Source organism: Epargyreus clarus, unplaced genomic scaffold (genome assembly GCF_041222505.1).
Source record: "Epargyreus clarus isolate Ecla_fem2 unplaced genomic scaffold, WU_Ecla_fem_2.2 ptg000018l, whole genome shotgun sequence".
Taxonomy (NCBI): Eukaryota; Metazoa; Arthropoda; class Insecta; order Lepidoptera; family Hesperiidae; genus Epargyreus; species Epargyreus clarus.
Window position 1 is genome coordinate 14,374,812 of NW_027332226.1, and position 25,120 is coordinate 14,399,931.

The 25,120-nt window shown below is 38.0% G+C and overlaps 1 protein-coding gene across 1 annotated transcript in view; it reads right to left on the reverse strand.

Annotated features, from left to right (window-relative positions):
- Positions 1–25,120, reverse strand: part of bru3 (CUGBP Elav-like family member bruno 3) — a 711,140-nt gene that overhangs the window by 90,693 nt on the left and 595,327 nt on the right. The gene's annotated exons all lie outside the window — the stretch shown is intronic.

Here is a 25,120-nt window from a genome sequence, read left to right on the forward strand (position 1 = left end):
AAGTCCTCCAGGGGAACTTAAACCACTGTCGCGGGGCGCAGGACTTGCTCCAGCAATGCCTCGTAGACTGTTCGGTTTCTTTGGCAGTAGTGGCGGAGCCCTATAGAGTTCCAGAGCATCCGCGGTGGGTCGGAGACGACGCGCAGACCGTCGCCGTGTACTGGGCGAGTGGCGAAGGAGATCCTCCGTGCTCCAGACTCCACTCTGAGCGGGGCATAGTCGCAGTGGAGTGGGGTCCCATTGCTGTATTGGGGTGTTATGTCTCCCCCAATTGCAGTTTGGCGGCGTATGAGACGTTCCTCGATCGAGTGGCAAGCTGCGTTCGCTTCTGTTTTCCCCGCCCTGTAATTGTCCTTGGCGATTTTAACGCACATTCAAGGGCTTGGGGAAACAGGCGCGACAGCGCCAGGGGAGAGGCAACACTCGAGTGGGCAGCCGGGCTCGACCTACGTCTTCTGAATCGTGGATCGGTCAGTACGTGCGTGCGTTGGCAGGGAGAGTCGGTCGTAGACCTCTCATGGGCGACTCTTTCTGCCGAGCGGTTGGTGACGGGCTGGAGGGTAGCCGAAGACCTTGTCACGCTATCTGACCATCGCCACATAATACTGGACGTAGTGTTGCAGCTTCCGGCTGCTGACACCCGCGGGACGAACGACCGTCCGCGTCGATGGGCACGAAAACGTCTCAATCGGGACCTGCTTGTCGCTGCTGCCCACGTCGTGGACTGGTCGAACGCTGCTGAGGGGGATGACCAACTCGATCTCGAGGGGGAGGCTATCCGGCTCAGGGATGACATGACGGCTATCTGCGATAGCGCGATGCCGCGTGCCAAACCGGGCTGGAGGCGCCCTGTGTACTGGTGGTCGGAGCACATCGCACGGCTGCGTGCGGCCTGCCTGCGCGCTAGACGCCAGTACACTCGGGCGCGACGGCGTCGGTCAGCGGGCGCTACGGAATGGGAGGAGAAGTACGTGGAGTACCGGGCCGCAACGACTTTGCTTCAGGGCGCAATCGCCGAAAGCAAGGCCCGGAACTGGAGCGCACTCGTGGAGGGGCTAGACCGGGACCCATGGGGACGCCCATACAGGATGGTTCTCGGCAAGCTACGTCCATGGGTGCCTCCGCTCACGGAAACTCTCGACCCGCTTTTCGTGGACACAGTGGTGGACAGCCTGTTTCCAGGAACCACTGACGAATCGGGTCCTCCCGCCGTGTCGCCTGAGCGCCCTGATTGGTCGGATGACTTGGCGGTGACCGAATGCGAGCTCGAGAGTGCCATTAAGCGCATGGCGAGGCGAAACACTGCCCCGGGGCCGGACGGAATCCCAGGTCAGGCATGGGTCTTAGCGCTGACGGTGTTGGGGGGGAGGCTGCAAAAGCTGTTTACCGCCTGCTTCCGCTACGGACAGTTTCCGTCGGTGTGGAGGCGGGCGAAGCTAGTGCTAGTGCATAAGTTGGGCAAGCCTCGAGACTCCCCATCAGCGTATAGACCCATTTGCCTATTGGATGAGGCAGGCAAGCTATTCGAGAGGATAATTTCCTCTCGAATTAGCTATCACCTAGCATGCCATGGTCCGGACCTGTCCGAAGACCAGTTCGGCTTCCGGCGGCAGCGTTCGACGATGGACGCCATCCTTCGTGTCCGAACGCTCTCAGAGCGGGCCATATCTCAGGGTAGAGTAGTTTTGGCAGTCAGCCTTGACATTGTCAACGCTTTTAACTCTCTGCCCTGGAGTGCGATCATGGAGGGCCTGTCTGCACATGAAGTGCCTTCATACTTACGGGAGGTTCTTAAGGCCTACTTGTCAGACAGGCGTATCCGCTTCCCAGGCCGCTATGGGAGCGTTCGGGGTAGGAACGTCGTGCGCGGGGTACCGCAGGGTTCGGTACTGGGCCCACTACTGTGGAATATCGCGTATGACGCAGTGCTGAGAACGGTGCTCCCACAAGGAGTGAGCATCGTCTGCTACGCCGATGACACCCTCGTTCTTGCAGAAGGGGTGTCTTTTTGTAGAACGGTTCGGCTAGCAGAGCTCGGGGTGGCACGCGTCATAGCGAAGATCCACGGGTTGGGCCTACAGGTCGCGTCCCAGAAGACCGAGGCGATGTGGTTCCACGGCCGTGGACGTAGAGTCGAGTCAGCTGAAACTTCAGTGCGCGTCGGTGAAGCGGACGTCCGGATAGGCAGGTACATGAAGTATCTTGGCCTTACACTGGACGACCGCTGGTGCTTCGATGAGCACTTTGACCGTCTCGTCCCCCGGATTCATAAGGTAGCGGGTGCCTTGCACAGACTGCTGCCAAATCTCGGGGGACCAAGGGAAGAAGTCCGCCGCCTCTACGCGGGTGTGATACGCTCGATTGCGCTCTACGGCGCGCCGGTATGGTCGGACAGATTGTCTGCCTGCCGGCGCCGCGCGCGGAAATTGAATTCCGCGCAACGTATGATCGCAATCAGAGTCGCCCGTGGGTATCGTACCATATCGTATGAGGCGGCGACAGTCCTGGGGCGGCTTCCGCCTCTGGACATTCTGGCGGATATGGACGCACGGGTCTTTCATAAGATCCGCGTCCTCCGCCAGAGGGCTGAACCCTTTAACGAAGAGACGGTCGCAGCGCTTCGTAGAAGAGCCAGGTGGCGTGCTCTGAGGTGCTGGCGTGATCGACTCCTGGAACCACACAATATTCGCCAACGGGTGGTTGACGCAATCCTGCCGAATTTCAGGGCTTGGTTGAGAAGTAAAGGTCGTGTGACGTTCCGCCTGACTCAGATACTCACCGGACATGGCTGTTTCGGTGAGTATCTGAATAGGATAAGGAGGGAGGAGACGGCCCAGTGCCATCATTGTGAGTGCGACGAGGATTCTGCACAGCACACGCTGCAGTACTGTCCAGCGTGGGAGTCTCAGCGGCGGATCCTCGTCGAAAAAGTGGGACCGGATCTCTCTCCATCGGCCGTCATCGGGGCGATGGTTCAGCGTAGCGAAGCCTGGGATGGCATGATCACCTTCTGCAATGACGTAATGTCTGCAAAGGAAGACGCCGAACGAGCTAGGGAGCGCGCTGAACCCGCTCGCAGGAGAAGGAGGAGGCGCCGCGGGCGTAGATAACGCCTCCAGGCGCGGTGTCCCTGTAGTTCCGGGACCAGAATAGGGCTACAGTATCTCCTGCTTGTCGTAAGAGGCGACTAAAAGGGGCTTTCGGGGTTGCGGATGGTAAGAGTGGGAGCTCGAACCGTCCGGCCAACGACCCCGGGAAGGACGGCGGTATGTGTGGTCGCATACCGTCGTGTACATCGGACGGTGGGGTGATTCAATCTCACTTGGGCGGAGCCCGACGGGGCAGTGCGCTGAGAGGACTCCGGTTGTGTTCCTTTGGAGATCCCGGAGTCCTCTACGCAGCGCTGAGGACGGCCACCGGGGGGGTTTTAGTGCGGGTCGGCAGCACGAATTACCCAAGATTTTGGAGAGATTTGAGGGCTAATTGGTTTTCTTTTCTTATTCATCTGATTATTTCTTTTTTTAGTGCCATCCATAGTCTGTTATCAACCCCAGATGAGATTAGGTTCCCATCTGAGGTTGGAACCCCTCGGATAAGTATGTCCTTTATCATTCACTTCTCAGCAGCGCTTAACATTGCTATTATTGTTAAATAATGCCTTTTCCTTGCTTGTTTAAAATTATTGCTTGGGTGAACACGCTTCACTCTATATGTTCATCTTGGAGTCTTGATATATTAAGTAATCTTGCGTTATGACAGGTAATATCATACCGGTAGTTCTAGATGGCGCTAGTTTGTATACATAGGTAAATTGTATAATATGTGCTAAAATTAATTTTATATCTTTTTTTGCGACGCTTGATGCTTTTTACATAGACCTACATCTGTATTAGTTTTTACAACAATGATTGTTGTTGTATTTGTTTACGTATTGCCTATACATTTCCAATCAGTGCCCCCTGCGGAGTGTATCAGAAATGATTAGAAATGTATAGCCAAATTTCTACAACGTACGTAAACAAATACAAAAACAGTCATTTTTGTAAAAAAAGTAAAAACTCTTACTAATGGTACAGGATTAATATACACTGAAGGTGGCAGAGGTATTCGTGGATAGACTTACTGATGCACTATCACCACACCGATTTAAGATTTTTTTGATTGGTTTGAAGTAAAGGAGGAGAAGAGGTTAATAGAGTTATATAAGGCGTTACAAAGTTCTCAGAGTTAGGTCCTGAAATAAAAAGGCAATCCTGTCTAGTGTTGATTACAGATGTTTATGGTTGGGTTCACTTATTATTTTACAATTCAACCACAAAATGTTCGGGTATAAAATTACATGAAGTGCTCTCACATTTTCATTCATGTCCCAGTTGTTACAAAGTAGTGAGTAAACCTTGCCGTAACTTAACGTCATAACTTCTGTTTAGTGGTCGCGCCTCCACTTACATTGTCGATTAATTTACGATCTTTACTTGGATTATGATTACAATCCATCTTGGATCGAAGTTTATAAATGCCTATTTGGTCAAGTATATTAATATTTAAAAAATTAAAAGTTTTGTATGAAATTCACATTTTTTAAATTTACCTTAATGAAGGCTCCAACGTTTAATTTAATGACTGCTTTACTTTTGCAAATTGATTAAACGAAATTGTTGTTTTTCTTTTATATTTAAAATAACGAGGACAATTAAAGTGTAAAAATATATTCCTGCTCAATTAACAAAATTCGTTGAATTTCAGGTTTCAGTTGCTATCTACGTAAGACCTTTTTTTACTAGCTTCAAGAGGTATTAATAAATTTTCAGTTAAAATAATTATTAAATGTGTAATTTATTTGCACATAATGGTTAATACAGTTAATTTGCCAAAAACATGTAAAAATCATATCAACCCATTACCCACACGGATTGCCTATTATAATGAGAAGGATTAGGTCATAGTTCACGGCGCTAGTAAAATGAAAAGGCTGTAAGGCCCACATTACTTACTTATAACGTTTTAGGTCGCGCCTCTGCCTACATTCTTGCTTAATTTATAGCTGTCAACCGGACGTATCATTACTTTATGCTGTATATGGGGCAAACTTTTACTGCTAACAGAGCCCAGAACAGAGGGGATGAATATTCAAAAATTCTAACCTATAGCTTACTTGAGTTATTTTAAAAATCCTATGCAAATTTTCATGTAAAGCTGTTGGCACAAGCTGGGCTTGGCTCTATTACGCTCTGTTAGTAATAGAGTGTTAGTGTTAGTGTTACATTGTAATTGTATACTGACAGGTCGACTGCTACCATAGTAAGTAATCAATGCCACCTGTAGACATTTGTAATCAATCTCAAATATAATCGGAGCCCTACGTGGAGTCGGTCACAGATTGATTGCTGAGAATTGAGTTGAATCGCCTCGTTTGTATTTGTCCTATAACATCTTTAAATCTACAAAATAAGTACTTAATACTGATGTTATAAGGAAGAAATTAATGGTCTACGACATTGTTTAAATTAGAACTCAATAGCACTTAAAATTTATATTATTACGCAAGGCAAGGTATAGTGAAGACGGCCGTAGTCGAAACAAGAAAGGTACCATCAGATCCTACCACCAAAAAAATCCTAAAACAAATTCCGTATCCATTCAACATGCATTCCACCCCATTTTATCGGATAATTATAGTACTCTTTGTGCTCGCGATTTGGCCTAATAACTCGGCAACGCCTATGAAGTCTTTTTGTGTAAGGTAGCATTGTTGTAACAGGTACCTAATGGATTTGTAATGGAACCATTCATAACCGTTTACCGCCTTAGTAAGGGAGTGAGTTATTTTTCTTTGCGAGAACACTAATTGGTTGACCTGACGGTCTTCTATATAATTATGGCATTATTACATACAATTAGGTGATTAAATAACATGTATTTTAAAATAACACTAAGCATGCAGTCCATGTAATGGTAAGAGGTTATTTCCGCTCGTGGATGTAATTATCCCCAATTAGGACTAAAATACTAATTAAAGACAGCCTCAAATTTGACGCTATTTCAGAAGACAAAGTTTGAACACTTCGTGCAAGTGTCGCTGTGTTATATCTTTGAAGTAAGAATAAAGCTGCGTTTGACTTTCGTAAGATAGAAATAGCTGTGGCGGAATTTGTGCGTTCATAATCAAACAGAATCTCTATTGATCGAAGGGTTGATGAACTATCGAACCCGAAATCCTTGTAAAATTTCAAATCAGTAGCAACAAACCTTAAATCTGGATGTCGACATTGTTTGCATTGCGAACCCTTTGCGAAATCCTATCAATACAGCGAGAAGCCTGAAGGCACCCTGAAAAAACATTCGCGGCCCTCATTTCATACGCCGCTAAACACGCCGTGTTTACTAAGATATTTCCATTTCGTGAGCGTGATGCTTTGAAATCCGTTGTGTAAGTTTTGTTCTATAACATTTTTTTTATAGTATAGGAGTAACAGACGAGCATGCAGTCCACCTGATGGTAAGTGGCTACTGCCGCCCATGGACATATGTAATCAAGATTATGCCCAGATAGGATTAGATATTCCTACCTGAGGTCGGCCACAGATGCGCCACTACCCCTGAGGACTAAGCTGGAACGCCTCGGAAAAGTCTGTCTCCCTTACCACACCCTTCAAACCGGAACACAGCAGCGCTCAACATTGCTGTTATTAGGTACAAATAGGTGTGGCGGTGGTGCCGCCGGATTCGAACCACAAAGGGTTCTACCACCTTCAAAAATTACTTGTAATTTTTTGTTAGAACTTGACCAAACTATAAATATCTTCTTATCTTTTTCTTATCTCAGTCTTAGTAATATTAAAAATGCGATAGTGTGTGTGGATGGATGGATGTTTGTTACTCTCTCAAGCAAAAGTACTGATTGAATTTGGATAAAATGTATGACACAGATAGTTTATGTCCTAGATTAAAAGAATACTCTTTACAGTGGTAAACGAGGCCCATGTGGGCGCAGCTACGAGAAAATGAAACATGCCTATAAAATCCGCTTTAAGATTAGCGTCCTACCTGAAGTCGGTCTCAAATTCTTTTATATCCTTTAGAACTAAATACTCTGATTTACCTCACACTTTAGTTTAATTCAGAAATACAAGCGCTTATCATTCTATGAGTATTATAACACAGAAAACGTTATGTTAGTCGAAAAAAATACCTACGATTTTATTTCTCAACGTGCAAAATGAAATATTCGTATCGACCTATTTGTTACCTATTTCGTAAGATAAACCGTAACCCTGACTCTGTGAAATTTCTCTCATAGTTTGTTTATCTGTTGCCTTCACTTTCGATTCCGGCCCCGTTCCGTTCTCGGCACGTTTTTGGCTCAGACACTTGCCAGGACGCTCCTGTGTAAACAAATCGTGTAGGCGGAGAGCTGACTTATAAAAATGTTTACGATTAAAAAGCTATACGAAAATAAAAGAAAAAAAAATACCAGAAGAAAATGTTTAAGATTCGTAAATTTTGAATAATAGGGAGAAATAAACCACTTCTTTTACGTTAGTGAAAATTAACGTATACTGGCAAACCTTATGGTTTTATCAAATTAAATTGCATTTATGTCTTATAGTTATAAAAAGTAAAGCTTCTGCTCGTAATTTAATGTACGCTGACTATCATTTCCTATGCAGAAATTAGTCAAATAAATACAAGGCTTACGTGATAATTTCAGAAACATTTTTAACGTATTGATGACTTTGTTTTAAAAACGGTTAAAGCAGTTAATGACGGAATGAATACGGAATTTTATTGCTCATATTTATAATGATTTTGATGATAATTTATTTACCCCAAGCTCTCGTGCTATGAAGCATGGAAACTTGTTAACTTTCACTGTTTGGCCGTCCGCCAACGGTTCCCCGAATCCCGACCGAAAACACTGAATAAAAATAATTTATTTATATGATATTTGAAATGGTTTTCGACTGGCTCGTACTGATCGGATTTGCTGTCCTTTCGGAGTCTCGTATCGAATTTAAAAGCGATTGAAAAATGAAAAAACTTACCGAAAATTCATTCGTATCGCAAATTGGGAGCGTGTTTGAATCACTTTAACAAAGAACTATTGGTTTTGAATTGAATCTTTGAGTTTATCTGAGCAATTTACTTTTTCGGTTGGTTTAAATAAGTTTTGTTTGTTTGGATACTTCAGTAACTCAATTTGAAATGATAGACGATTGGTAAAATAAAATTGTTTTGAGCATTTCAAAATCCATTGCGAATAAAAATTCGTATATTCGTTATCAAATTCAAATTCAAATTCAAATCTCATTTATTCAAAATTGATTCATATAGAATACTTTTTGAAAGTCAACAAACTACCACCGCTTCGGAAGGTATTTCGCTATGGAGAAGAAGCGGCGCAAGAAACTCCATACGTGTGCATATTTGCATCTTTTAAAGAGTAAATAATATACAATTTTACATAGTGGTACATATAATTATTTTTTGATGTTGGAGCTGGAGTTGTCATACCATACTGATTTATCATTTAAGTACTGATTTACATTATAATAAGCTTTTTTACATAAAGTTAATTTTATAGTAGATTTAAACCTTTTCTCGGATAGATCGATAATGTCTTTTGGTATTTTATTGTAGAAACGAATACAGTTCCCCATAAAAGAATTACACACCTTGCTTAATCTAAATTGAGGTATGGCCAATTTATCTTTATTTCTAGTATTATGACTGTGCCTATTATAATTTTTTTCCAAAGAAGAATAATTTTTGCGAGCATATAAGATATTTTCATAAATATATTGACTAGGCACTGTCAAAATATTTATAGATTTAAACAGTTCTCGTAAGGACTCACGGGGGCGAAGACTATAAATGGCTCTAATTGCACGTTTTTGAAGTATAAAAATGACATCTATGCTAGCAGCGTTACCCCACAGCAGAATACCGTAAGACATAATGCTATGAAAATAACTAAAGTAAACAAGCCTAGCGGTTGGTATATCGGTAAGATGTCTTATTTTCTTTACCGCATAGGCTGCCGAACTAAGTCTGCTACATAACTTTGCTATCTGAGGGCTCCATTGTAGTTTAGAATCTAAATTTATCCCTAAGAAAACTGTTTCATCTACAAATTCTAAGTGATCATTGTTAAGGGTAACATTCATCGTCAGCTTTTTAACATTAGGCAGAGCAAATCGGACACATTTAGTCTTTTTATTATTTAATACAAGATTGTTTGCGCTAAACCAGTTGTGAATTATGTCAAGTGCTTTATTGACAGCGCTCACGTCGTTAGATTGTCTTTTAACTTTAAATATTAAGGAAGTATCGTCAGCAAACAACACAACCTTTGATAAGTCCTGCATTACATACGGTAGATCATTAATGTATACCAAAAACAAGAATGGCCCCAAAATAGAGCCTTGTGGGACGCCTACTTTAACACCAGAACCTAACGATTTGTGTCCCTTAACCTGAACTCGTTGTACTCTATTATCTAGATAAGACCTAAGCAGTTTTAGAGACGTGCCGCGTATACCATAATATTCCAACTTTAACAAGAGAGTTTTATGTTCTACACAATCAAATGCCTTAGAAAGATCACAGAATACACCTATAGTATCCTGCGCATCTTCCCAAGCGTCAAAAATGTTTCGCATTAATTCAACACCCGCATCAACGGTTGATCTACCTTTGGTGAAGCCGAACTGTTTATTATGGAATAAATTATAAAAATTAAAGTGTACTAATAATTGATTAAGTATTAGTTTTTCAAATATTTTACTAAAAACAGGCAAAACAGATATTGGTCTATAATTACTAGGATCTTTGTTGTCACCAGACTTAAATAGAGGAATGACCTTACTTTGTTTCATTAGATCAGGAAAGCAACCATGATCAACGCATAAATTAAAAATTTTGGCTAAGTAAGGAGCTATAGTCTCAATAATAAAACTACAAATTTTTATAGACATTCCCCATAAATCCTCAGTAGTTTTAATATTTATATCTTTGAACACTTTAATTACTTCTTTGCTATTAACATGTCTAAATATAAATCTATCACTGCAACTTTTTACATTTTCTTTAAGGAAATTTACAGAAAGAGCAGGCGAAGACTTTAGAAATTGTGTAGTTTTCATGGGAATATTAGTAAAGAAGGATTCAAATTCTTGTGCCACATCCTTATGTGATGTGACAATGCCTTTTTCAGTATTAAGAGTTATATCGTCAGTATACATATTTGACTTACCCGCTTCGGCATTTATTACTTTCCATACTGCCTTTATTTTATTATCGGATGATTTTATTTTGTTATGATAATAATTTGACTTAGCAATTTTGCAAACCCTTTTAAACAATTTAGAGTACCTTCGAACATGCTCGTTAAGCTTGGGGCTAGGACTATTGGCCCTTTCATTATACAAGTCAAAAAGAGTTTCCCGACTTATACGAATACCCTTAGTAGCCCATTCATTGAATTTAAAACCGACTGATTTCTGATATTTTTTAAGTATAAATATTTTTTTAAACTCCGTATTTATTATTTTAAAGAAATTTGAATAAACACTATTGACATTGTTATTATAATTTAAAAATTTTAAACTATTTAATAGCTGCTGGTTAAACTTTTTTAGACGCATTTTTGTTATTAGTCTATATTCCAAAAATACTTTATTTTCTGTGTGATTATTACAGAGAATATGAACACTTTGGCCACTGTGATCCGACTGAATGCAATTTATTATGGACTTATCTATAATATTACAATTACAAAAAATGTTGTCAATACATGTAGCTGAAGATGTTGTCACCCTTGTAGGTTCACAAAAAACATTGTTTAAGTTAAATGATTTAAATAAAGACAATAATTTAGTTGTTAATAAGCTATTGTGCAAGATATTTACATTAAAATCTCCACATATTATAATTAATTTATTACTTTTGGAAATTATGTTTAAAACATCCTCCATAACAGTTTCAAAACAATAATAGTTATCATTACAAGGGGGCCTGTATACGCAAACCACAATATGTTTCTCCAGCTCAACACAAGACAATTCTATAGAACGCTCAACCGAAAGATCCACAATGTCTAAACGTTCTTTAAATTTAATATTATTTCTCAGTAATATTAAGGTACCACCATGAATTGCAGACTTACGGTTGAATGAACTGGCTATAATATAATTTTTATAACGTATAAGCAATTCGTGATTTCTTAACCAATGTTCAGTTATACACATTATGTCATATTTATATTTCTCTAAAAATAATTCCAGTTCTAATTCTTTACTCGCAAGACCTTGTATATTCTGGTGTAAGATTTTTAATATTCCACTTTTTATTTTATTTTTGCCAGAAATACCTTGTTCAGTACATTTACTTAATATAGTTTTATGTGGTATTTCTGTTGTCAGTATATTTAATTTAAAAAATGATTGTTAGTAATACTACTAACATCAGTCTGTAAAGAGGACTGCGTTATAGTGTCTATAACTGAATCGTGTATATTAAATGCTACTAATGTAGCAAGTCGTTTTTTCAATTTTTTTGACAGGTACATAGTATCCTGAGTCAAGATAAAATTGTATATAAATTTATTTATGTCAAAATACATAATGTCATTATGACGACATGTCAAATTATAGATATGCATATTATTTTTATAAATTCTATTATTTTGCTCCTTTGTTAAGTTAGAGCAATATGGGAAGGCACATAAAATAAATCTGCACTTGTAGTTACTACTTAATTTTAACAATATATTTATACACCTATTAATGTCCTTGTAACTCACCTTAATATGATTTCCTAACATAATAACTATGGTAGTATGCTCATCATAGCAACCAGCAGCTATTTTGTCCATAATATAGTTAAAAGAAGCCTCCGGATAGCACATGTTAATAACCGTTTGCCTCAAACAATTATGTAATAAAGAACCAAATCCTACACCTATTCTATCTGAGAAAATTATTGTTTTTTTGGAAACACTCGGTGTAATTTCAGGTTGTGTGGAGTGTTTAACCATAGGACTTTTATATTGTGTGGGCTCGGTATTATCTGAATTGCAGTATTTGTATTGGAGGTCCTTCAATTTTGTCATTAATTTTTCTATACTTTTTTCAGACTCCAGGTACTTATCACTACATTTTGTAAGTTTATCCTGGAGATCTATAACATTTTGTTTCAATGATACTTCTTTTACTTTATTGGAATAACTTTTTTGAATATTTTTTAATAACTGAACTTTCTTGTGAGCTTTTCTTATGAAAACTTTTAACTTTAGATATTTTTTTACTTTTTTATTAGAATTAAACTTTATACAACGTGCAGATTCATTTACGGCCTGAAACTCCTGACATAAAGAAACTGAATGGCTGGTCTCATATACTTCTTTCTCTTGGTACAACTCAGCCAGTTGTTGATGTGCTTCAAGAAGTTGCTCGTCAAGAATTTTGTTGCGCTCGAGTGCCACTTCCAGTTTAACATGCAGGTCTTCACATGCTTGCATTGCTTTCTTATAATTTTCAATTTCCTCAAGAGACTCATCACATGATTGACGCAGCAATGCCAATCTGTTGTTAAGAGCCGCATTCTTGGTTTTTAATTTTTTAATCTCAAGCTCTAATTCATTTCTTTCTTCTAATAAGCGGTCACTTAAGGCTTGAGTTTGTTTGAGCTCATCTTGGGTCTTCAGCAACTTCTTCTCCACAACTTCAACAGCAATTTTCCTGGTTGAGATCATGATGCTATTGTTGTACGACCGACCACCTACAATACAGTATCAGAAGGTTAATATATTGTATAAGAAAGAAAGTTTATTCTAGTGAGTGTAACCTAACCTATATGCTACACAGTAATAGAATTAAGTAACAGCTTGAAAACTGTTTAAGATAATGAAACAACCTAAATAATTTACTCAACTAAATAAACGGTGCAGTGTTATAAGTGTTATATTTGACTGTGGCTAGTATTTGTCATCAAATTTTGCTTCCACTTATATAGTCAAGCAAAAAGAGGCAAATAGCGGCGCCGAATGTATGAATTTGACGTTTCTCACGAAGTGAGATATTGAATAGAGTACTGTTATAAGTGTAGTGTTCTAAAGATTATGTTAATCGTGTTTATGTATTACAATAGTTATAGGAAAACAATACTCCCCGGGTTTATTAACGAAGAACGTTAGTGAAGTTCAAATTCGATTTGACAGCATCCACCGGCCAGATTTTAGATGAAGTTTTTTTCTCCACAGTTATTGTAAACTTGCACTCCGATTAGTAGAATACACTAGTTGGTTGTTCAAAATTAATAATATAATAAGCTTATAGCCCTAAAAACTTGAATTAATTAGAAATATAATAATTTTATCTACAGCTGATACGAAGACGTTTCTATGTCAGTGTTGCCACACGCAAACTCTATTATTATTTCAATCTTTTGTACCATTAAAATTATAATAGTTATGCATGAAAATATAGATTATCTAAACGTAACATAATGTTACAAAAATTCAGACTCTGTTATAATAAATTTGGCATCTATTTTTTTACTATTAAAATATAAACATAATTACAGTAAACATTTTTAAACGTGTTTAAAACTGACAACGTTAAAGTAATCTTATGGTACACAATCATAGTTTTGTTCCCAGCGGTCTCTTATCGTACAAGATAAACTTAAGTTATACAACATTACGAGTACATTAATACTCGCAACGTAATTTGGCGTACTAAAACAAGTGGTAACAGCCATTTAGTTGTGGAACACGCGTCAAACTCGAAGGTAATACACAAGTTGCAAGTAATCTCGCTGCTGAGCCCCACGTAGGATCTTTATCTTACAACTATTTTATGGTATCTTAACTTAAGTGAAGTTGCCGTGTGGGAGTACGAGACATACGGGGGTGATAGATGGCGATCATAAATAAGTAATGCTTTCTACACTTATACGTGTAATTTTTTATTACGATTCTATATAGATGTTAGGTATTTTAAAAGTGCAACTTTTATGGTTTGACTTCGGCACCGTGGCCACACTTATTTCTATCTAATAACTTCTACCCAATAATTCATCTGCCACCTAATGGTAAGTGGCTACTGCCGGCTACCTATCATCTAACTGCAGTTAAGATAAGAGTCCCCCGAGGACTAAGTTGAAACCCCTCGGATAAGTGTAATGCATCCTTTACCACACCTTCAAAACCAGACCACAGCGGCGCTGAATAGTGCTTATTTAGTAGAAAAAGTTATGTTGGTGGTGCCTCTGGAGTAGAACCACATAGGGTTTTACCACCTTCAATACGCTTACGTCAATGTGTCTGCAAGTATACCAGGCTTTATTCTATACGCTTAGGCTTTCGGGTTTCTAATCGCGCTGTTGTTCGCTATACGGTGCTAAGGATTACGAACTAATCGTTACACGGATTTAATTAGTTCACGGTTGTATATATCTACGCGTAATCGTGTTTCTGTATCCTGAAGGATTTTCTTCTAAAATCTGGATATTGAATTCAAAAGATTTATGTTTGTTAGTTGTACCTAGGTAGGTAGGTAGGTAGGTAGTTGTATTCATTAAGTAATTCTAAGCGTAAAACTAATACTGTTATTTAGAAAAATGACAATACTAAATATTTAGAAATTAGAATAACTGTATATTTGATTCCAATTTTTCCATCGGAACTTCCTATTGACATGAAAATTGTATTTTGTCTGTGAATCTTTGTTTGTAGATAGCATAGAGTAGGGTTGATAGTATACCGGTCTACACAGTATACATAACTATAGCCCATAAACATTGAAAAAGGAATAGGGGTGGCGGTGGCACCTGTCCGGTCGAACCATATTCGTTCTAGCATCCACCATATCTTCTGTTATAACGCAACATAACCAAAGCAGTAGACGCAGTCACACCACAAACAGTTCCATCTTTAGGCAAGTATATAGTAAATCTCTTAGAAGTTATAATGAAATTTCAGACATAATTACCTCAAAGCTAATGAACCTGCAACCAACAAGCGCGTGTAGCGATTAGTTCATAATCCTTCGCAACGCGGAGCGGTACCGCCGCGATTACAGGCGCCTGGAGCCCGACGTACATAATAACGTCTGCTACACTACACATTGACGTTAAGATGAACAAGCTTTCTTGTAATATAGGAGTAGCAGGTTTGCATGCAGTTCATTTGATGGTAGTTATCACTGTCGCCTATGGACATCTGTAACCAACCAACCAAGAACAGAGGATTTGAACAGACGCCTTGCCACTTCTCACGTCTACACTTCACCAAGGACAAGCAGCTGCTTCTAGAAATTAGTGTAGCAGTGGAATGGTGGAACGCGGAGCGGTACCCCGCGATTACAGACGCCTGTACCCGACATACATAATAACGTCTGTAGTGTAACAGCTAGTAGACAAAAGCCATTTACTTATTGCAATAATATCATAGATATGATTTCACTCAGTAAATGGTTTAGTTCATAGGAACTATCCAGGTGTTCTTCAGAAACACCTTAGTTCAGAAAGAGAGCTATGAAGACCCACACGCACCACAATGTTATATACAAAGATAAAAACATTTCTATATGCAGGTATATGTATATATATCCTATTATAAACTTAGCAATAAAACGCACGCGTTTCGAAACGCTCAGCGATTATCATCTCGACAGCAATAAACGAACAAAACAAACACATTAAACGTAGGTACAATAAAATAAGATCTCAGTTAGCTTAAACGATGCACCCATATACCAGAGACGTGACGTTTCCAACTGATCTTATTGTGAACTCGATTCGACTGTATCTGATTAGGATTTTAATTTACTTGATAGAAAACCAATGTGTTTTAAGTTTCTAACTGAATATCACCAATCACTACCTGAGGTCAACCACTTTACGACGGTGCTACTCGTACATATATTGCCTCTTTGATGATGAGTTCTATTTATATTCTTTTTTTATTTCTCAAAGAAGGTAATTTGACAGTGTCCTTTACGAAGAAATTAACAAATGTCGATTTTTGATAAGAAAAACATTAGATAGATTGATTATTAATAACGGGCATTAAAAAAGTTAAAGTAGTTAAAGGCAGTGATAGGCTAGTGATTAAGAAGGTCGGGCTCTTGATCGAGGGGTCCGAGGTTCAAAGTACGGCAAGGAGGCACGCACCTCTGACTTTTTCAAAGTTATGTGCTTATTAGAAATTAATTATCACTTGCTTAAACGGTGAAGGAAAACATGGTGAGGAAACCTGCATACCTGAAAAATCTAAAAAAAAAGTTTTCAAAGGTATGTGAAGTTTACTAATGATGATGAGGGGGCATTAGTTACCTAGGAAATTATGCTGTCAATTTCTGTTGCATCAAGCGCGACCATCATAATATAAATCCACTTACCATTTTAACACGCTTTTTATAACGACTAAACAAGTAGTACAAAGCCCTTTCGCACTACATCAATAAAATATTGTAAGAAATTTGTCGTTATAGTATTTCAGACGCTCCATTCATCTTTGTTACGATCCCACGTGGGTGAAAGGGTAAATCCCTTTAAGTTGGTGTATGGGAAAACAATTTGTCGCTGGATTTAGGGCAGCGTAGGGCTGTATTGTAAGCCCTGTTAAGTTTTTCGATAAATGTGAAAAATGTAGTGGGTAATTGTATTTTAGGTCAAGTATTTTCATTTATTTTTGAAATCCTAAAAATTACAGTTTATAGTGGTTAAAGGTCGTATGTACGAGTAGCAAAATTATTTTCACAAAGCTTTATTTATTTATTACAAGTCCAGAACTAGAATTCCTTGGCTGGACGTAATCGTCTTCTAAATGGTGTTCCCATAGTCTTCAAGCTTGTATATTTGTATTTGGATATCAGTACATTAATAACTTTACGAGGAGACGATACTATCCATTTCCTGTATCTAGCCTTTAGTCTTCAATGTCCATAAAAATACGTCATTCTAGGTCACAAATCTCCTACAGAAATTCACTAACATTTAACCTACATTCAGAGCTCATTGGAGCAACGCCGCCAAGACTCAGCGCCCGCTCCCTATTACAATATTAAATTCACTTACCTCACTTGTACTAGTCAAATTGCTGATGGCAGTCCTCTGTCTTCGATCAAATTATACGGCACGCTCACGCATTACCTTGATGAATGTGAACGAAAATGCGCATCAACTTGAGACCGAATTATATTTATCAGGCGCGCGCAAGAGGGACATGAACACGAAATTCGTTTTCCGCGGAAAGTTGAGTGAGTTAAATCTCCAAATAAAAGGTGGGTTGTGGAGTCAGCAGAGAGTTGCTGACTTCGGCTGCTGGTTAGGTAACGGTGTATGTTGAGCGAGTAGCGAGGATATAGTGTAAGGAAATAATCAATAAAATAATAAGGAATGGTGAAGAAAACCAATTCGTGGGAACATTTTTAAGGGACTCTCAGATCGTTGAAAGCGCGGTGGACTTTGTTGAAGTCGGTGGTGGAATTTTGTCAAAGTTACTAGCCCTAGTCATTCGCGTTGGTAACTTAAATAACCCTCTTCCAGGTCTTTGTCCAGTAGCAAACTTTCAAGAGCAGATGGATGAAACAATTCCCCTAACAAATCAAAAAAAGGAATCACAAAAGTATCGCTTATCGCTCACTAGTTCTTAGTGAGACAAGTCGATAATGAAGTTGCTTACCCCTCCAGCGCGAACAAAACACTCGTTATCGCTACGCTGATCTAAATGTAAGGGTCTCGTTACGGCGCGATCACAGCCGCCTCCGGACATGCGATTGTTTACCGCGATACCACCCGGTCGAGTTTGACGACGACTTACAAATGGGTGACTTATAAACGGATGGCTTAAAAACGGATGTATAAATGGGTGACTTATTAACGTTTAAACGGTTCTGTGTATTTTGTCCACGTGGCGTATAGTGACAAACCGTATCTGTTGGACATGCTGAGGGCTCTGTATTTGACCTCTGAACGGGTAAAAGTCTGTAAGTTGCACTAATCTTCCTTTTGTCATAGTTGAAAAAACTGCCCACATTTCTTTCAGAACATTATGAAAAATTCTCAGTTATATAGATATATTGTTTCTTCAACGTTCAGCTGTACTGCTAAAAGGAGGTGACTGTTAAAATTACAAGTCAAGATTTGGATGAGGCATTCCTCATAAATTGTGAAAATCAATTTACTTATCTTAATTACACAAACAATATAAGCACAGTTCAAAAGCTGATTAACTTAATGATACCTATTTATAACTATCCCTGAATGGACCCTTCAAAGTTTCAAGGGACAAGATCCTATCTTCATTTGAAGAGAAAACTCCACCGACTTTTAATACGACGATGCTCATTTCAGTTTGAAAATTATAAATTACATTTGCCTTCATCTTGTCGCCTCTGAAGTATAAAGCATAAATAAAGGTTCAATTTACTTAGCGACTCGGCCGGCCAGTTGATAGGCAAATGTTCGTAACAAATTTATTAAAACTTGAGTTTGTATTGCATATACCTATTTGCGTTTATAGCTAACGCTATTTTGTAATATAATTAAATTTTGTATTACGATTAAAGGTGATATGATTTTTTATAGGTTTGATGTTTTTGTCTTAGAACTTTGTGTAGTAGTGATAAATTCTGTTTTAAAGAATATGTAGTGGTTGACTTCTTAATGTAGAAAAACGTTCTAATGTATTTTTCAACGATACTTACATGTTCGTGATCGAAACCAGTTAGTGTAATTATTTTATGTAAAATTGTGTCCTCGCTATACTCAATACTTAAAATAACACTGTTAGAATGCAAGTCCGTTTATTACTAATATTCATTAAAATATGACTAAAATTAATCCTTGTAAAAAAAAACGAAGACCATTTTCACTGATTATTGAATCAGAAAATACTTTTAAAACCTATAATTATTCCTCACTTTAGATAGCTTATTGTAACACAAATAATCAGCTATTGCGTTAAGTAAACAACCCTTAATGAAATTCCACGCCCTTGTAAATTCATGCATCGTCGTTCGTGGCTATAATAATTACATCTTATTAATAAGGGTGAGCCGCAGGCGTCAATTCGTGAGCCAATTTAGAGATTTAATAACAGGCGTGTAATATGACCGAAATAAGAGTTAATAACATAATAACGAGCGGTGTAACGTCGCGGGCTATGTAATCTCGGGAGCCACTTAGATAGAATGACTTGGTTGGGCTCGTTTGGTGCAAAATCTATGTCCCATGTATAAAAATTAGTAAAATTTAAGTGTTTGTTTGTAACGTCAAAATAACATTTTTTTACCTAATACTTATGAAAGTGTACAGTGTACTTACAATAATTAAAAAAAATAAACAATTATTTCATTTTTGTCTGTCTGTACATCTATTTGACGCCCGGCTGGATCGATTTTGAGGGACTAGGAGTACTTTACTGTATGTGGATAAAACCCACGAAATAGAAATAAAAGCTTTTTAAATTCGGAAAAATAGATTGACTTCCGAAATGTTCTTTCATACTAAAACTCAAGTGACTACACTGTAACTTAACCTAAAAAAGCAAAATACTAAAACAGTTTCCAAAATATCAAGAGCGCGCACCCTGAACACTTCATTTGAATATTTAAAACAGATAAGTTCGCGAACCGAAAAGTGCTGCGAAACCTTCTTGTAACGTAAGTGAATATAATCATATATTATCGAATATAAAATTTGCCTTTCATGGGCAGACGTGCGTGGGTTGTTAAGATCGGAGCCAAGTCCGAGAGCTCGTAAACAGTTCTAAAGCGTATTGTAAATTGAGAAAAACGGTGAGTTTGTTCGCTGTTGTTTTCTGCGAAATAAAGTTTAAAATTCAGGAAAATAACATCAGTAGAAATAATTGTCTTTATATGGTTAGATAAATCATCATTAATGACAATCTTAGTGTACGGGTCTTCTCTCATAAAGATAATATATCTGGTTCAGTGCAGATAAGTAGACTTCGTATATTTGGAAAGGTCTTTAGTTCTCTACGATAATGATATGAAGAAATGTTCGGCGTGCCAGTGTTCTCTCTGATTCAAATTGGCTATTTGGTTTGAAGTGTAAAGCAGAGGCACTAAAAGGCGTTCTATCTTAGTTCTCGGGAGGAGCAAAGTATTTGTGATCGACCGCAGATAGGAATGCTGTCTTAGAAGCACTGTTGCCTATATCCGTCTTTGCCGCTTCAAATACATATTTGAATTGGAATAGCTTGGCAGGTTGGAACGGGATGTTAAATGGTTGTGAAATCTTAATCCGCGATTGGAGTGTGTGATCTTACCAGAAAAGCTTACTTTTGCTATTTTAAAATAAGACCCGTGACCAGCCGATACAATGACGACAAATATTACCTATTAAGATCCAAAAACTTTTCGAAATAAAGCATAAATTTTCGGTTGACAAATCTATGATTCTAATTTCAAAAAAGCAGAATCTATTTAATAATATAGCAAATAAACTTTCGACTTTGCTAGAGTACATTTGCATAAACTACAAAGTACATATTATGTTACCTGTTCAGTGTAAATGTTTCGTGGGAACAGATAATTATATTAAAAGCGTTTTGGCTTAAATTTAAAGTAAAACTTGGTTAATATTATTTAACAATTAGCTGTGTCTAATTTAAATTGGACTCAAATGTAACTTTTGTGTTCTTGAAGTTAATTGGATAAATCTTTGAAATGAAATTTATTTATTATGTACGTCTGTATGTGAATAAAAATTGTATTTTCTTGAAAATAAGCCTTTTCCTCTAGTTCGTCATTTATCACATCTCAGAATTTGATCCTTATAAGCGATATTATACAATGGTGGAATAATACAGGGTGTTTTTTACCAAATTAACTCAATACATTAGATTCCCAGCTAGGGAAATAGATTTTTTCAAATTGTATAGATACCTACTGTTTTACTTTTTTCAAAACGTAATTCCAATCAGAATTTTTCGATAATCCCCATAGATTCGATTTTCACCATCCGTGTACACTTTAAATACTCACCCTGTGTATAAGTAGCTATACATGGACGTACATTCGGTCGGATGGGCTCAAAGCGAAATAACCATTAAGTTAAAGGCTAATTAAACCTTGAAACTTGGCTGCCTCTCGCTCACTTCCGGTTTCGTGGCTCAAATAGCAGGAAGTGGCGTTCCACGTTGGCTAATGAAGACATATTTGAAGTTGCTCTGAGCTACAATTATTGACGTGTTTATTGTTTACAACTTGTCAAACTGAGTCGGAATTCAGTTAAGTCATTTCGGAAGCAAAACTATGTTTTAGTTTTGTTTGGCAATCCAATTAGTATTGATGGTACGATTCCTACCTGACCTAAGTTCAAACACTACGTACAGTCTTGCTTTATCATATCCTATGTTCTACAAGTAACATCGCTATGTTTTTTGCCTTATAATATACTACATCCATCTTAATAAAAAGTAGCGCTGCTACGTTCTAGTCTTAGATTCAGCAATGCGTCTGCGATGGATTTTAGGCTTATTATTTAAGATTTTTGGCAGTGATGTTACCGAATAGGGTATCAGAGTTTCTTCCTCATTGTCCAAAGAAAGAGATTTCTTCATATACTTCTCAAAAAGGACTCGAATTTCTTAGGGTATTAGAACCAGATTTTAATGAATTGCTGAAACCAGATGAAATCATGTGAACAATATTTCCAAAAGCATTCAGTCTCAAAATTCAAATCATAAGGAAAAAAAATCCAGTTCAAAATTGAAATTCGGGAACACAAATACTTTAGCGTCCTTGGAATTTCACATTTTTGTTCCCCTTTGCACGTTGCAGTTTCAATATACCACCAAATTGGATCCATTCACGTCAGTGCGAAATGTCTAACGTGGCTGTAAGTTCTTGTTTGCTTGTTGGGAATTTGAACTTGATCAACACGTTATTGCTGAAGTTTGGAACAGGTTACGTTATGTAAAGGTTTCGGAGGAAGAACAAGTATTCAAAGAATGTTTAATAGTTTGTGTTTTAGAAAATGGAAGGGTAAGGTAAAATTTTATGTAGTAAGAAGAATGAAAAACAAGAAATAAATAAAACGGTGTTTAAGATGATAATTATCTCAAGAGCGGTGACACCTTTGAAAAATAATTCAGAATACTTTATCTATATATTAAAATCCCATATAAAATGTGCGTAGGTATTTTATTTTCCGCATCTTATTACACTACATTTAATATTGTGTTCAATTATCTATTTCTGCAGATAGATTTTTTTTAGGTTCATTTTCTCATAACGTATCAAAGTATCCTCTTGTTAATAAAAATATTTAAATTAAATATAATATAAATCATAATTAAGTAAGTTAATTTCAGAAAGATGTTATTCGAAAGAATTATCGAACTGATGTTCAAGATAAGTGTAAAGTCAGCAAAAGGGAGGAGTGAGAATATGAAGAGTGTCTTATGACGAGACGTAGTACCTTCCGCTATCTTATTTCAATTTCAACGCTCCATTGATTGCAGATGCCGGGAGCGATCTTCTCTTGCAGTGATCAGGAGGAAAAGGGACAGAACGACGCGAAACATCCAGGTGAGAACGAGATAACGTTTTGTACGTGGAGACGAAAATATCGAAAAAAGTTATCGCATCAAAGTCTTGCGTTCGTAAAGGTCTCATTAAAAGTGCTTTGTGAAAGAATTCGCTCCAATTTATAAGGCAGTCGGCGGTAGATTGGTCGAGAAGTAAATAACGACATTTTCTGTTGTTTAAACGAAGTTGCCGGTGTTCGGGCGATGTCTCACTCGTTAGTGCAGATCTTGTTCGTCGACCTCTCGTAGTTCATTTTTGCTATCCACTATTGTTTGTGTTTGCAGATCGGGATGAGATTTCTGTGCAACTACTCGAAATTGAATAAGTTTGTGCAGTTGGCTGGCATGCGTATTTTTTGTTTGCGGAAGTTAAGGAATGGTATGCATTTATTTTATTGAGCTTTTGGGTTCATACAAATTATAAGCTGTACTTTTTTGACCAAGTATCGGTTAGGAATGGAGTTTTAATTGATTTATAGTGATAATTGTGAATGCAAATGATTTTAAATGGTCATCGTAATTCATAGGCATCAGTTATCGAGATCATTTCATTGCTTATCATCGTATCGAACATTCCGTCAATATCTGGTAAACGATATCGCCGATATATCGAATAGTTTTTTAAATTTTACTAATAGAGGTATCATTGCGTCAACAGGTAATTGTTTACTATTTTGTTACAATAGAGTACGAGTAGTTGTCACTTAAAAACATTAATTTACCGTTTTCAAACTTGGATTAAAAGTTTAAAATTGAAGTCTTACGAGCACCCATAATGAACTCTATCCTTTAAATACGATGACCACAGTCGATTCGAAAGGGTCAAAACTTTGTCCAACCATAAATCGGATCCCTTTCCAACCTCCAATCCCAACGATAGTTGGTATACGTTGTTTTATTCCACGTCGGAGGAATAAAAATCAGTGACCGTAAACCCAGGCCGAGGTATCGAGTGTAGTGACACCTCGTAAATCCGCCATGTTGTATTCGCTCATAGGCACGACACACGCCTTCACACTTCTCCTGATGTCACATTTTCAGTCCATCGGAGCGCGAAATAAGTACATTTTTGCTCACGAGCCGTAATAAAAAAATAATGACATGTTTTAAAAGTAAATCCCCCGCTCCGTCATTGACAGATGACGCGATCTCGCTGCGTCAAGTTTTAGGAATAAATGGGGTTCTAAAGATTTTTCCTTAGACATTCATTGAGTAGTTACGGGATTTTGATTTGATATTCAAATGGAATGGTTTAAGACACCTGCTTGTATATTTTAGGGTGTGGGATAAATAAATATTTAAAGGAGATGCGCTTTTGTGTGTTTATTATGTAATATTTTCCTATATAAAAATATATTCAAGAAAAAATACAATTCAAAAAGATATAGTGTTGCATTTAGTATTTTAAGATATAATAAAATCGACTTCCTGTTTCAGCGTCAGGTTTTATTTCTGTTCCTTTTACCGGTCACTGAAATAGATAGTACTTTTACTTGCACCGGTACTTTTCCTTTTAGTGTGACGATAAATGGTTCACGCCGGGCATTCGTTTCGTGCGTAAGGTGTAAACCGTTTCGAACTTGCGTGCGATTCTCGATTCATGGCGTTGGGGAATTTTGTCGTTTCGTGTCGTTTCGTTTTATTGCGACAGTTACATGTCCGCTGCTTTATGGCGGTAAACGTTGGGTTTTACGGAGAGAAAAACGTCGATCAGTGGCGTGAATGTTATTGGAACGTTTTCCTGATTGCATCTTTCGATATGAGCTGGTGATTGACGGTCGTATTATTTGTATCTCAATCTGATATATTGTATACGACGGAATTATTTATTGATGTTGTTACTCTTTGTAAGCGTGGAAAGTGTTCAACAGAGTTCAAAATTTAATAAATGTGCAGATAGACACAAAGATTATTTATTAAAAGACGATGCAGTCCACCTGATTTAAGTCGTCACTATCTATGGACATCTGTAAACAGGTGTTCTAACTGAAGGGTCTATTCCTGAGGACTAAGATAACTAAGTTTATGATAATAATTCGATATGTATGCTTGCTCCTAATTTTTCATTTACTATTAAAGTACGAATGACCCAATTATATTCTAATGCTAGCTGACCTGGCAAACGTTGTGTTGCCATATAAATAAAAAAATGTTAAGGGTGAATAACCCTTATCACTAAGTGGTATGAAAAATGGATAGTATCCGATTCTCAGACGTACTGAATATGCATATAAAATTTTGTGAAAATCGGTAAAGCCGTTTCGGAGGAGTATGGTAACTAACATTGTGACACGAAAATTTTATATATAAGATGAACCTCGAAAAATTGGTGATTAGAATGTGAACTCGGGTCCCAAAAGGTGAAATTTTGGAATATATTCCACTGGGTTATTACTTTAAGGAATACCTTTGTGTCACCAAAATACCGGTGACGGAATAATTAACGCCTAAATTCACCACATAAGCCGATCTCCGTCAATTTGGGCAAAGGCAGAACAACGTTCTAAGGTTTCTCGTTTGGCGACATGTCATTAACTGAGCCTTTGACAACTGGGG